This window comes from Camelina sativa, chromosome 15 (genome assembly GCF_030686135.1).
Source record: "Camelina sativa cultivar CO46 ecotype springtype chromosome 15, ASM3068613v1".
Taxonomy (NCBI): domain Eukaryota; kingdom Viridiplantae; phylum Streptophyta; class Magnoliopsida; order Brassicales; family Brassicaceae; genus Camelina; species Camelina sativa.
The window spans coordinates 23,995,873-24,007,399 of NC_141894.1; the positions used below are offsets into that span (position 1 = coordinate 23,995,873).

General features: G+C 38.7%; 3 non-coding genes across 3 annotated transcripts; 1 reads left to right on the forward strand and 2 right to left on the reverse strand.

The window, feature by feature from the left end:
• Positions 1–2,341: 2,341 nt before the first annotated feature.
• On the forward strand, positions 2,342–2,448 carry LOC147927017 (small nucleolar RNA R71). Its single transcript, XR_015583064.1, has one exon. It is a non-coding gene; the product is annotated as a small nucleolar RNA R71 (small nucleolar RNA).
• Positions 2,449–5,014: 2,566 nt separating this feature from the next.
• On the reverse strand, positions 5,015–5,121 carry LOC147927018 (small nucleolar RNA R71). Its single transcript, XR_015583180.1, has one exon. It is a non-coding gene; the product is annotated as a small nucleolar RNA R71 (small nucleolar RNA).
• A 4,740-nt stretch (positions 5,122–9,861) lies between these two features.
• On the reverse strand, positions 9,862–9,964 carry LOC147927019 (small nucleolar RNA R71). Its single transcript, XR_015583201.1, has one exon. It is a non-coding gene; the product is annotated as a small nucleolar RNA R71 (small nucleolar RNA).
• Between the last annotated feature and the right edge of the window lie 1,563 nt (positions 9,965–11,527).

Consider the following 11,527-nt stretch of genomic DNA (forward strand, 5'->3'; position numbering starts at 1 on the left):
ACCAAGCAGGCATTAAGATCCGATTCATTATTGTCAGTAAACCCCTTACTCATCTAATCTCTTAGGCTAAGTGAGTAAACTTCTAGCATTCGTTGATTCAAGCATCTCATCTACACCTCTCGGCGGTAAAACGCCCTAGATCTAATCTCAACCTCTCGGTCTGTTGACAGCATTAAGAACACTAATCTAGAAGTAAATCTATTAAACATACACAATCAACTAAGACATCCTAACCGATCAAGAACACAAAATCATCTATCCCATCCCTAGAAACTTTACTACACTACTCGGACATAGTAACAAGAAACAAAACAACAAATGAGAACAAAAATTGCAGTATAATAAACGGTAGAGTAGAGTAGAAAGAATACAGGATAGAAATCTAAAGAAATGATAAAAAGTTATGAAATAAAATCTAAAACAAAAGGGAAAAGTGTTTGAGTCGCTCAGTTCTCTCACAGAAGCTCTCGCTCTCTGGTTTGAGGATATGCGGCATCCTCGTTTGTGAGCTAGGAGAGGAGGGGTTTATATATGGAAACCCCTTTGACCTAGCTTCCCAGACCTACCCGATAGTCTACTCGATGGCGTACACGAGGGTGAAGTCGGGTTACTCCTCGGGTAGATCTTCGGGTTGTTCTTCCGACTCTTGGATCCTCCTCGATCGTGTTGGGGTTTGGACTTGTTCTTCCAGCTCGATGGCTCCTTTGGGTACATGCTCGGGTTTGTCCTTGTTTCTCCCATTTTAGGCTCTTTAGCACCTGTTTTCATCCAAAACATGCAAATGCAAAAATGCAACACCCTAAATGGTCTAAAAGCAGTGTTCTAAAATGCAGCCTACGCAGGTGCCTAGGCGGCGGTTATACGCTATGCGGTGATCGAGCATCTCAAATTTTAGCTATGCGGTAGTTTAGGCGGTTTTAAATAATTCGGACGCCTAATAGCGTTTAGGCGGACATTATGCGGTCTACGCGGATGCCTGTACGGATTCTAGGCGGTATGTTGACTAAAATGGTAAAAAATACTATAATTAAATATTTTTAAAAATTATATTTTTGTTTCAAATAAATATTATAATTAGTCTCTAAAGTCTAAACTTATGAAAATTAATTTGTTTCCAAAGTAAGTATAAACTTACATTTTGTCAATTTTACAAACTTTTGAATGGATTATGTTTTTTTTAAAAAAAATATGAGATTATTATAGATTCTAAACTATTTTGATAGATAAGAGTTTTGTTTTATGTTTTTCTAAAATTAAAGTGTAGAATTATTCATCCTATATATATATGTAAATATTATTTTTATATAAATATATATTTATATATCTAAAATATATAATCCGCGTAAATTCCGCTTAGGGACCCGCATATACAGTTAGGCGCTAGGCGTTTGTCCACCGCGTAGCAAGCGCATAGCGCGTTTTAAAACACTGTCTAAAAGTGAATTCCTACAGTTAATGACCTAAAAATGCTAAGTTAAGGGTATGAACAATGCAAAATATGGACAAAAAAGGATGCTAAAAACATGCAAATTAAAGAGTTATCAACTCCCTTGGGCTTTGAACTGCTTTTCCAGGGAGTTGATTAGGCTTTGGAGCTAAAGTAGAAGCAAGGGTGCTCTCCATATACTTCACTCTAGAGTTGAGACCTTCAAACTTCATGTTGAGATCAGTATACTGGGAAGTCAGCTTTTGATTCAGCTCAGAAAACTTCTTTGCATCCTCAATCTGCCCATTGGCTTGCCCAAACAAAATTTGTTGCATCATAGCTCTCAAATATGGTTCTTGTCCTTGGGAGGTCTGAAACCCTGGAGGGAGACACAATTGAGGCTGGAACCCTTGGTGTTGTTGCTTGGGTGCATAGTTGTTTTTCTGTTGGGGCTGTTGAGGTGGATAGACTTGATCTTGAGGATTGGCTACATTGGTGCTTCTATAGGAGATGTTGTTGTGCTTGAATCCTCCTCCTTGATTGTAACCCTTGAAGCCTTCTTCGTTTTGCATGTAGCACAACTCAGCAAACTCCCTGTCTCCTTTTTGAACTTGAGTGTCTTCTTCACCAATGAAATGAATGGTCTTTTTTTGGCTGAGTAGAATTCTATCTAGCTTCTCATTGACTACTTTCAACTCCTTCTTGTACTTCTCCTCTTGATCATTGGAGACAAACCTTACTGTTCTGTCATAGTCTTCAGTATAATTCCCATCTGATTGAGCTAGATTCTCTACCAACTCCCAGCCTTCTTCCACATTTTTTTTGAGGAAGTTACCATTGGAGGCTGTATCAAGAAGCATCCTTATCTTAGGTAGAACTCCTTTATACAAGGTGCTGAGCAAAGACTCATTGCTGAAGCCATGGTGAGGACATTGAGTGTGGAAGCCCTTGAACCTTTCCCATGCTTCACAAAAGCTCTCATTATTCCTTTGGGCAAAACCAGAAATCTCATTCCTCAACCTTGCAGTTCTAGCATTGGAGAAGAACTTAGCTAGAAAGGCCTTCTTGCAAGCATCCCATGTGGTGATTGCTCCAGTTGGAAGTGTCTTCTCCCAAGGATGAGCTTTGTCTCCAAGTGAGAAAGGAAACAGCCTAAGCTTGAAGCCATCTTCACTAACACCATTGATCTTGGTGAGACCACAAATCCTGTCAAACTCATCAAGGAGGTCTAGGGGATCTTCCATTGGCAAACCATGGAACTTATTCGCTTGAAATATAGAGATCAATCCACTCTTGATCTCATAGTTGTTGTTGGCAACTGCAGGAGGCACAATACCAGCTCTTTCGTTATGTGTGTTTGGTGCATCTCCAGCACCAATGTTCCTTGGCCTTTGAGGTTGTTGAAAGGAGAAAAAGTAGAAGTTACCTTGATGATTCGGAGGATTGTACAGAGGATCGAGAGAGAGAGAGAGAGAGAGGATTCAGAGGTTACTAACATCCATTGGATTCGATGATTCTTCCCGATCCTCTGTACTATTGGCCATTGGATTCGATCGATTGCAGGAGGTGAAGTTACAGTTTTGAGAGAGAAAGAGATGATGCTTCAGGTTCGTCGGTTGGGTTGTGTTATCTTGTATTTTTTTTAAAAGAAATCCTCAGAAATTCTACCTCATAACATAGGATTTTGGTACTCAAATTTTTCAACTAAAAACAAAACAAAAGTGTTGTAAAATCATTCAAAGTAGTATTTAAAAAAAATGTTGTGATATTTTGAATAACAGTGGATTTCAAATAAGTTTTGTAAATCATTGATTGAATAAAAAAAGATTGTAAATTCTTTTAAATGATTTTACATAGATTCCAAGTTGAATAACATAGAATTTTAGAAGATTATTGAAAATCATTAATTGAATAACAAGAGATTTTAAGAATATTGTAAAATCTTCTTAAATACAAGTTTAATACCCCCCCTCTTATTCTACGCTTTCTTTCTACAACATGAGACTTTTTGTAAGTCACTCTTTTGGGATTCTAGAGATTCATCCTCACTGACAATTTGGAAAAGATTTCTAAACCCTTTCTTATTATTTTCGCAATTTAATCATGTTTTCTTCATATATGATTTTTCTTTTCTCTTTTGCTATGTGTGAGTAGTTCTTCAATTGGGATTTAGGGTTCCAACTAGGATATTCAATGAATTGATGTTTTAATTATTGTTTGGAGTTCTTAATCCTTAGGTTCTTTGATTCACATCATCTTAATGCTAAAGTAGGATTGATCACCTTGTTTTAGACTCTAGGTTTTTCTATGCATCACAAGTTTTCGATAGAATGCCTGAATAAGTGTGAATTGAATGTATTTCTAGATTCCGATAGTTGATGTTAGGATGCATTGTTAACTTAATGAACTTGATTGTAATGCGAATTTGGCTAGGAGGTTGCAAATGAAAGCTTAGCAAACTAATAGTCAAGTTTAGTTTCTAATGCCTTGAAAGAGGGTTAGTCTTTTCTTGTGTTCATGTTCTAGAACGGTTCTTAATTATTGAATTCAATATTTAATTTTCTCATTAGTCATTGATCTCTGAAATACCCTATGACTCAATGTTTTAATCCCATAAGTTTAATCGTTTTATTTCTTGCATTTTATTTACAATTTCTCAAAACCAAACAAACTATCTTTCGTTCCTTTAGCTATTTACGACTCTCGGAAATCTTTAGTGTACCATTTGTCCTTGTGGATTCGACCCTGTATATACTTCCTTGCGGTTAAGTGTATCGGGTAATTACTCGAGCAATCAAGTTGGTGCCATTGCCGAGGACCAATTGCGTTACCTACAGATTTATGATTAGTTTATAGTCTAGAGTATTTTTATTTACAGTTGGTAACTAGGGTTTTTTTTCTCTCTTTTTGGTGTTTTCAAGTGTATGACCCGCAGTGGCTCTTTACACCTAGAACAATACCACAAGGACTTGGGTAAGTTTGAGAGAGAGAATAGGAGAAAAAAATACTTGCTGAAATGGCTGATGATTTAGCTGGTCGAAATGTTGGTAATGTGGATGATGAACATCATGAAGATGAACATAATGGAGAGTTTGAGGATTTCCCTTCTGCTGGGAACGATTATCTGCTGGTGGAGAGGCTGCCCGTGCAGCTACGAAAAGAGAAGCAGTGCGCCGCGAACCTGCTTGTTTAGCTGCTTTTAATCAAAAACCGGTAAATGTTCGACATACTTTGAGGGAACATGATGCTCCCAACGGTGAGATGTACCGCGGAGGTGTCCAACATCCTCCAATCGCCAGAATTGAATTTGAGATTAAGCCAGCACTGTTAGCTCTTGTGAAGCAAAATCAGTTTCATGGTCTACCGTCAGAGAACCAAGTTTATCATTTGGAGTACTTTGAGGATATATGTGGTACGACGAGAATAAATGGAGTGCCTGATGATGCTGTAAAATGCAGATTGTTCTCATTTTCTTTGAGTGATAAAGCTCATCGATGGTTAAAGTCGTTGAAGGGAGATAATGTTTGAACATGGGATGAGTACAAGGCTGCTTTCTTGCTGCAGTATTTCACCTAGGCGAGGACTACTATTCTCGGGAACAAGATTTCAAGCTTTCAGCAGAGTGCTAATGATTCATTCAATGAGGCTTGGGAAAGGTTCAAAGACTACAAAAGAGAATGTCCTCACCATGGTTTCACTCTATAATCACTCATCAACACTTTCTATAGAGGAGTTGATGAGAGGTATAAGATGGCATTATATACAGCCATCAATGGGGATTTCATGACCAAAACTGAAGGAGAGGCTCAGGTTTTAGTCGAGAACCTAGCTGCTAGTAACAGTAATCATTGTGTTGATTATGATAGGACAGTGACAAGCAATGGAGGAGGAGAATCAAAACAGATTGCTGAGTTGACTGCAAAAGTGGAGAAGCTTTTAAGAAGAGATCAGAGGAGTTTGAATTTCTGTGATGATTCTGGTGATGGTAAGGTTTATCAGGAAGATGCTGGGGATAGTTCTGAGGAACTACAAGCTGAGCTGAATTACATAAACCAAGGCTATCAGAACAATGGTTTCAAGCAGGGCTACAGGAATCACCATAATCTGTCTTACCGAAGCACAAACGTTGAGAACCCGCAGGATAGGGTTTATCCACCACAGCAGTTTCAGCAGAAGAAATTTGCTCCGGGTCAAGGAAACTACAAGCAGCCATTTGTTTCCAACGGACAAGGAAATGGGTATAGTCAAGGGGTTTTTCAGCATTGTTATGCTGTAATGATTCAAGAAGAACCTGCAGAAGTTGCTGAGAGAGGTCTTCAAGAAGCTGAAAATGAGAGTATTATTTCAGAGATGGAAGTTCTTGTTGTTGATGTTGCTGTAGATGGTGAGATTGTAGGAGATGCTGAGCCACCATACTGATATCTTGTGTTTTTGTTGGACTTTAAGCCTTGTTTTTGCATTGTTTTGTTGCATAATCTTGTCATTCTAGGTTGTTTTAGGAGCATATGCATCTAGTGTGTTATCTCTCAGGTTCTTGGGGTAATATCATCATATTTGGAGCATTTGGACTTGTTTTGGTACAAAGAAGCAAAGAAGAGTGAAGTTGGAGAAGTGACAAGGAATCAGGAGCTATGAGCGACCAGGCCAATCTGCCAAACCATGGCCGTATGACTTCAATTGGCCATCCCCCATCGGCCAAGTGATGACCGATGACACTCCTCGACTTCAAAGGATCAGGAAGTATACGCGGCCATGCCAATCGGCCAAACGATGGCCAGTTGAACCGATAGGTTGAACCAATCGGTTGAGCTCTAGCCGATGGAGCTCAACATGATAAAGATCAGGAGGTGTAGTCTGCCAAGTGATGACCGATGGAGCCACGCGACCTAACCAATCGGCCAAGACGACCCTGTAGCCGAATAAGTTCACACTTGTATTAGCCTTAATCCGGGTTTGACACAGTTTGTTTTGGGATGACCCGGGTTCCCTTCTATTTTCTTATAAATACATTTACCCTATTAAAGGAAGACTTATCTTTTGTTTAGCAGCTTTTTAGGGTTCTTAAACTTGTTTACTCTTGGTTTGTTGAAGGATTGAGTACTTTTAAGTGTTTAATAGCAATTTCTTCTTCAAAACTCTTAATCTATAATCTCTTATTAGGATTTCACAAAGATCAAACTCTTTCCTTTGTGTGATCATGATGATGAGTGAGTAGATCTTTAGAACTTTGGGCTAGGTAGATTAGGGAGATAGATGATTGATTTTTGATGGATAAGGCTTTATTTATGTGTTTCATATCTTGTTTAGTGTTAATAATGCTAGATAGCCTTGATCAAGCTTAAATCTAGACATTAGGATTTCCATGCCCAGAAGGTGTTTGATAAAATTCCTGAACCAAACTATTCAAGAGCTTTGCATTCATATCCAATGGAAATTGATGATTAGGGTGCTTAGTGGTATTTAGACTTGTTTATAATGCATGCTTACCTTTTGATTGCCTTTGGAAATTGTTGATTATCACTTGATTAGCATAAGATCTCTATCATGGAAATGGATTGATTTGCATAAGTGTTCTTAGCCTTAGGATTGTTCTTGATTTTTGCTTAGAAATCTAGGATTGGGTAGCTATCTCCCAAGTCAATTACCTTGCCCAAGGTTAACTTGTTTAATCTTGATTTTAAATCTGTTTTTAGTTGTGTTCTGTTTCTTTGAGTTTGCATTGCTTTGAGTTATCTAGATTTCTTTCTTTGAATCAGTTTGTTAGTTAAGATTGTTAAAAAAGAACTGATACCTGTTTAAGTTTAGATTAAGTATCTTGTGCATTCTTAGTGAGTTGATTAATGCAAATTGTAGATTGATAATTTAATTGAAGTAAAAGTACTACACCAATTTGGCGCTATTGCCCGTCTGCATTTAATTTGACCATTAGGATTTCAATTTTGTTTGAGCCTATTCATTTGCTTTACATTGTTATTTACTTTGGTTTTATGAATTCTCTTTTGCAAGGTGTATGAACTTGAGAATTCAAGGCCAAGCAGACTTGATTGAGCATGTTGATGACATCTACCGTTTGGAGCGAGAGAATTGGCGATTAGCAAGACAAGCTATGGACAACGAACCTCCTTCTGCTGCAGGTCATAATGGAAATGACCAACCCAATGATGATAGAGTTCCAAACCATGTACCAAGACAAGCCCCTTTCGTTGGAGCTTATGATGCACCAGATGTCAAAGGACACCACACTGATATTAGAGCTCCACCAGTTGAGAAAAATCATTTTGAGATCAAAGCCAGTCTTATCAACATGGTGCAGGGATCAAAGTTTCATGGTTTGGCAATGGAGGACACCCTTAATCACTTGGATCAGTTTGATGGGTTTTGTGGGACTCTTAAGATCAATGGTATCTCTGAAGATGCTTTCAAGCTACGTGTAAGACCCCGACCCTAGAAACCATACTTGGACTTAACAGGCCGATAAAAAATTTTCTAACGCCAACGAATTCTATGCGCATATTTAACAAGTACAACGACAATTATGAATAACAGGTGACATAACTTAAAGCTTGCGAATTCATTAAGTAAAAGAGGTTCAATTCAGCCTTAAAATAAAAAAGGTCTCATGCATGAAAATAACAAGACTAACAAAGATAAACGCCATGAATATTTCTACCCAAAGCCACACCATCCTTCCTCCTCCCTTGCCTTCGTCACACGAGCTAGTCAGCCACTAAAGTCTCGATCATCGGACCTATCTTTTCCTGCGTCCAATAAAAGGAGGCGTAAGTAAACAAAGTTTACTTAGTGGAGCGGTCATCCCGTTTCACTAGGCTCAGTTCAACGATCTCAATCTAACACAGGGAATATTCCAATCAAGTCACGCAAGTCAATCAAATACCATGGATAGTCGCCTAAATCTCTTAGACCAACCATCATTCATATTGCAATAGAAACCATAACCATAAGACAAGCAATCAACAAGACTAAATAAACCACGGGTCAAGAGAATTAACCATTGAACTCTGCCATAGTCACGCACTCACCTTCGGTATCGACCTAAGGTGTTGATCTCTCGGTTTCTATGCTCGGATCTGATCCCCGCTTCTACACGGACAGATCGATACCATTAGTATCCGAGATATATCCCATAAACATAACCATAACCATCGACGGATCAAGGTGGAATGACACTTACCGTTCCTTTCTCGACTTGGACGTAGGATCTCTCTCTCTCTCTCTCGAGTAAGCTCGATGGAAACTCTCCTCTTTCTCTCTTGCGGCGGCTCTCGGATTCTTATGCGAAACTAGAGAAATTTCTAAGGGTTTTATCCCTTAAATAGGATCCACGAACCGCCCTAAGTTGCCTTAGAACGATAAGTCTCACCGCCCATAACTTCCCATAATTCTCGCATCTATCCTTATCCGATCACCTTTCCATTACCGCAAGTTTCCATTTCTCTCGGGTTTCCTTACCCTTGAGTCGGCTTAAATCTCCGCGAGATTTTCTCGAGTCCTTTAGGCCCTCTATCGGCCCTTCGTCCAATCGATCCACTCTCGTTCCTCGGCGCGGTCCATCGATCGCCGATGCAACCATTTCCGGATAGTCTACTTCACTATCACTTCACTATCACTATACTATCACTATCACTATACTATCACTATCACTAGGACTTCCATTCCTATTTTACTCGGACTGTCTCTCGGACTAAGTACCGAAACCTCCCATCCCAATTCTCGGCAATTTGCAAACCTGTTCGTCCGAACCAATTTTCATCCAGAAACTTGCAAGCCTGAATGATCTGATCACTATAAACTTGGGATTCCATTTCCTCAGTTCAAACGTCTGTTCACTACTTCAGTAGTCTCGAACTCTTCATTTCCATCGCCCAATCCTCATAACTTATCGAATTCCATCGTCGGATTCTGTCGACGCTGGCTACCGCAGTTTATCGGCAATTCTCGATACCAAGTATCAGCAACTCTCGGCAATCCTCGATACCCATTTCTCGACTTTCTTGACTCTGAGTTCTCGACTTTCTTTACTCTGAGTTCTCGACTTTCTCGACTCTGAGTTCTCGACTATCTCGACTCGGATTTCTCGACTATCTCGACTCGGATTTCTCGACTATCTCGACTCAGATTTCTCGACTATCTCGACTCAGATTTCTCGACTATCTCGAGTATCTCGACTCGGATTTCTCGACTATCTCGACTCGGATTTCTCGACTATATTGACTCGGATTTCTTGACTATCTCGACTCAGATTTCTCGACTATCTGCTACCGAGGTTCCGGGTCGTTACACTACGCCTCTTCCCATTCTCTCATGGAGACAAGGCTCACATTTGGGAAAAGAATCTGCCTCACAACACCATTACCTCCTGGTATTAATGTAAGAAGGCTTTCCTATCTAAATTCTTCTCTACTACAAGAACAGAAAGACTAAGGAATGAAATATCAAGTTTTGCTCAAAACGGAACTGAGAGTTTTTATGAAGCATGGGAAAGATTCAAGGGGTTGAAAAACAATATGTTGGTGGTATGGATTGATGGATGTATGGAATGGTGAGATATGAAATGAATGTATGGCAGGGTGTTTCAATTCCCCTTATGCAATTGTAGTACAAGAGGTGTCAATCCAATTTGAGGGTTGTGAACAATTAGGATGTGTATATGAGCCTAAGTTAAGCCAAATATGCAAAGGATGTTTGTCACTAACAATCCTATTAATGAAATGTAAAGAAGATAAAGTAAAACTACTAGAACTAGATACTGAATGTAAATGGAACAGAATGATTGTCACTAAAATAAAACTAGAACAGAAATAGAAACTATACTAATGAACTAATGCAAGACAACAGTGAACATGAAAATAAGTAAATGCAACAGAAATGCAAATAGAATGAGACTAGAGATAAGACAAGACAACTACAAATCATAAACAAGAGTTCTGGGGATGAACTCGAGAAGCACTCGATTGAGTGTAGATCGAGTGCAGGGTCGAGCTGGACAAATCCCTGAAACAGAGCAATACAAGAAAATCAGAGCAACACAAGAACGAATCAAACAACAATCAAACAGCAGGATTAAGACTTAAAAATCAATAAACAAGGAAGGCCTTGGGGAGGGGTTCATGGGCTTGACTAATGATTGAGGTTATCTAACTTGGTCAACAAATCTCATGCAAACTTTGAGCTAATCTCTAGACATATAAATCTAAGAAAAGTTTAATCCACTCTCATGGCAAGAAACAATCAAACTCATGCATCTCTAGACTAGTTCTCACAAAGAAAAGAATCTACACAAGCAGGCATTAAGAAATATGTCTTATACCAAACACGACCTCTAATCCCTTAGCAAGCCTAATGGTAAGTTCTAGATTTAGCCTTATCTATGCTCCTTAAACATTGGTGTGATGATAAGATGCTTGAAATCAAACCCTAACTTCTCAGTTCAGGATTAGCATTAAGAACATCTACCCTAGAAGAGATTCTACCACAATCAAGCTTGACCAAAGAAAACAAACCTCAAACATAGCCCAGCCTAACCCATCCTCAAGATCCTAAGCTACTACTCACAAGAACACATGATGAACATCAAATCATAAACCCAGAAAAACTCAAAACTTGCATCAAATGAAAGATAAGACAGAGATCTACAATAATAAAAAAGGAATCAAACTCAAATTCTCAATATATTGAAAGTGCAGAAACTTCATAAAAGAGAAAAAGAACTTAATCTTAGACTAATATGGATCCTAAATGTCACAAAAACAAACTCAAACAGGCAACGGCGCCAAATTGAAACATGTTATTTTGTGGTGAATGGTGAGTGTGTGTGAAAGTGTATGATATGGAATGATGATGGGTGTTTCAATTCCCCTTATGCAATTGCAGTATAAGAGGTGTCAATCCAGTCTGAGTGCTTGTGAACAATCAAGATGTGCATATGAATCTAAGTCAAGCCAAGTGTGATGATTGTTTGTCACTAACAATCCTAAAATGAAAATATGAAAAGCAGAAAGTAAACTACAAGAATTAAGAACTAGATGCAAATAAAACAGAATGATTATGATCTAAGAACAGAAACAGAAACTGTAAACACTA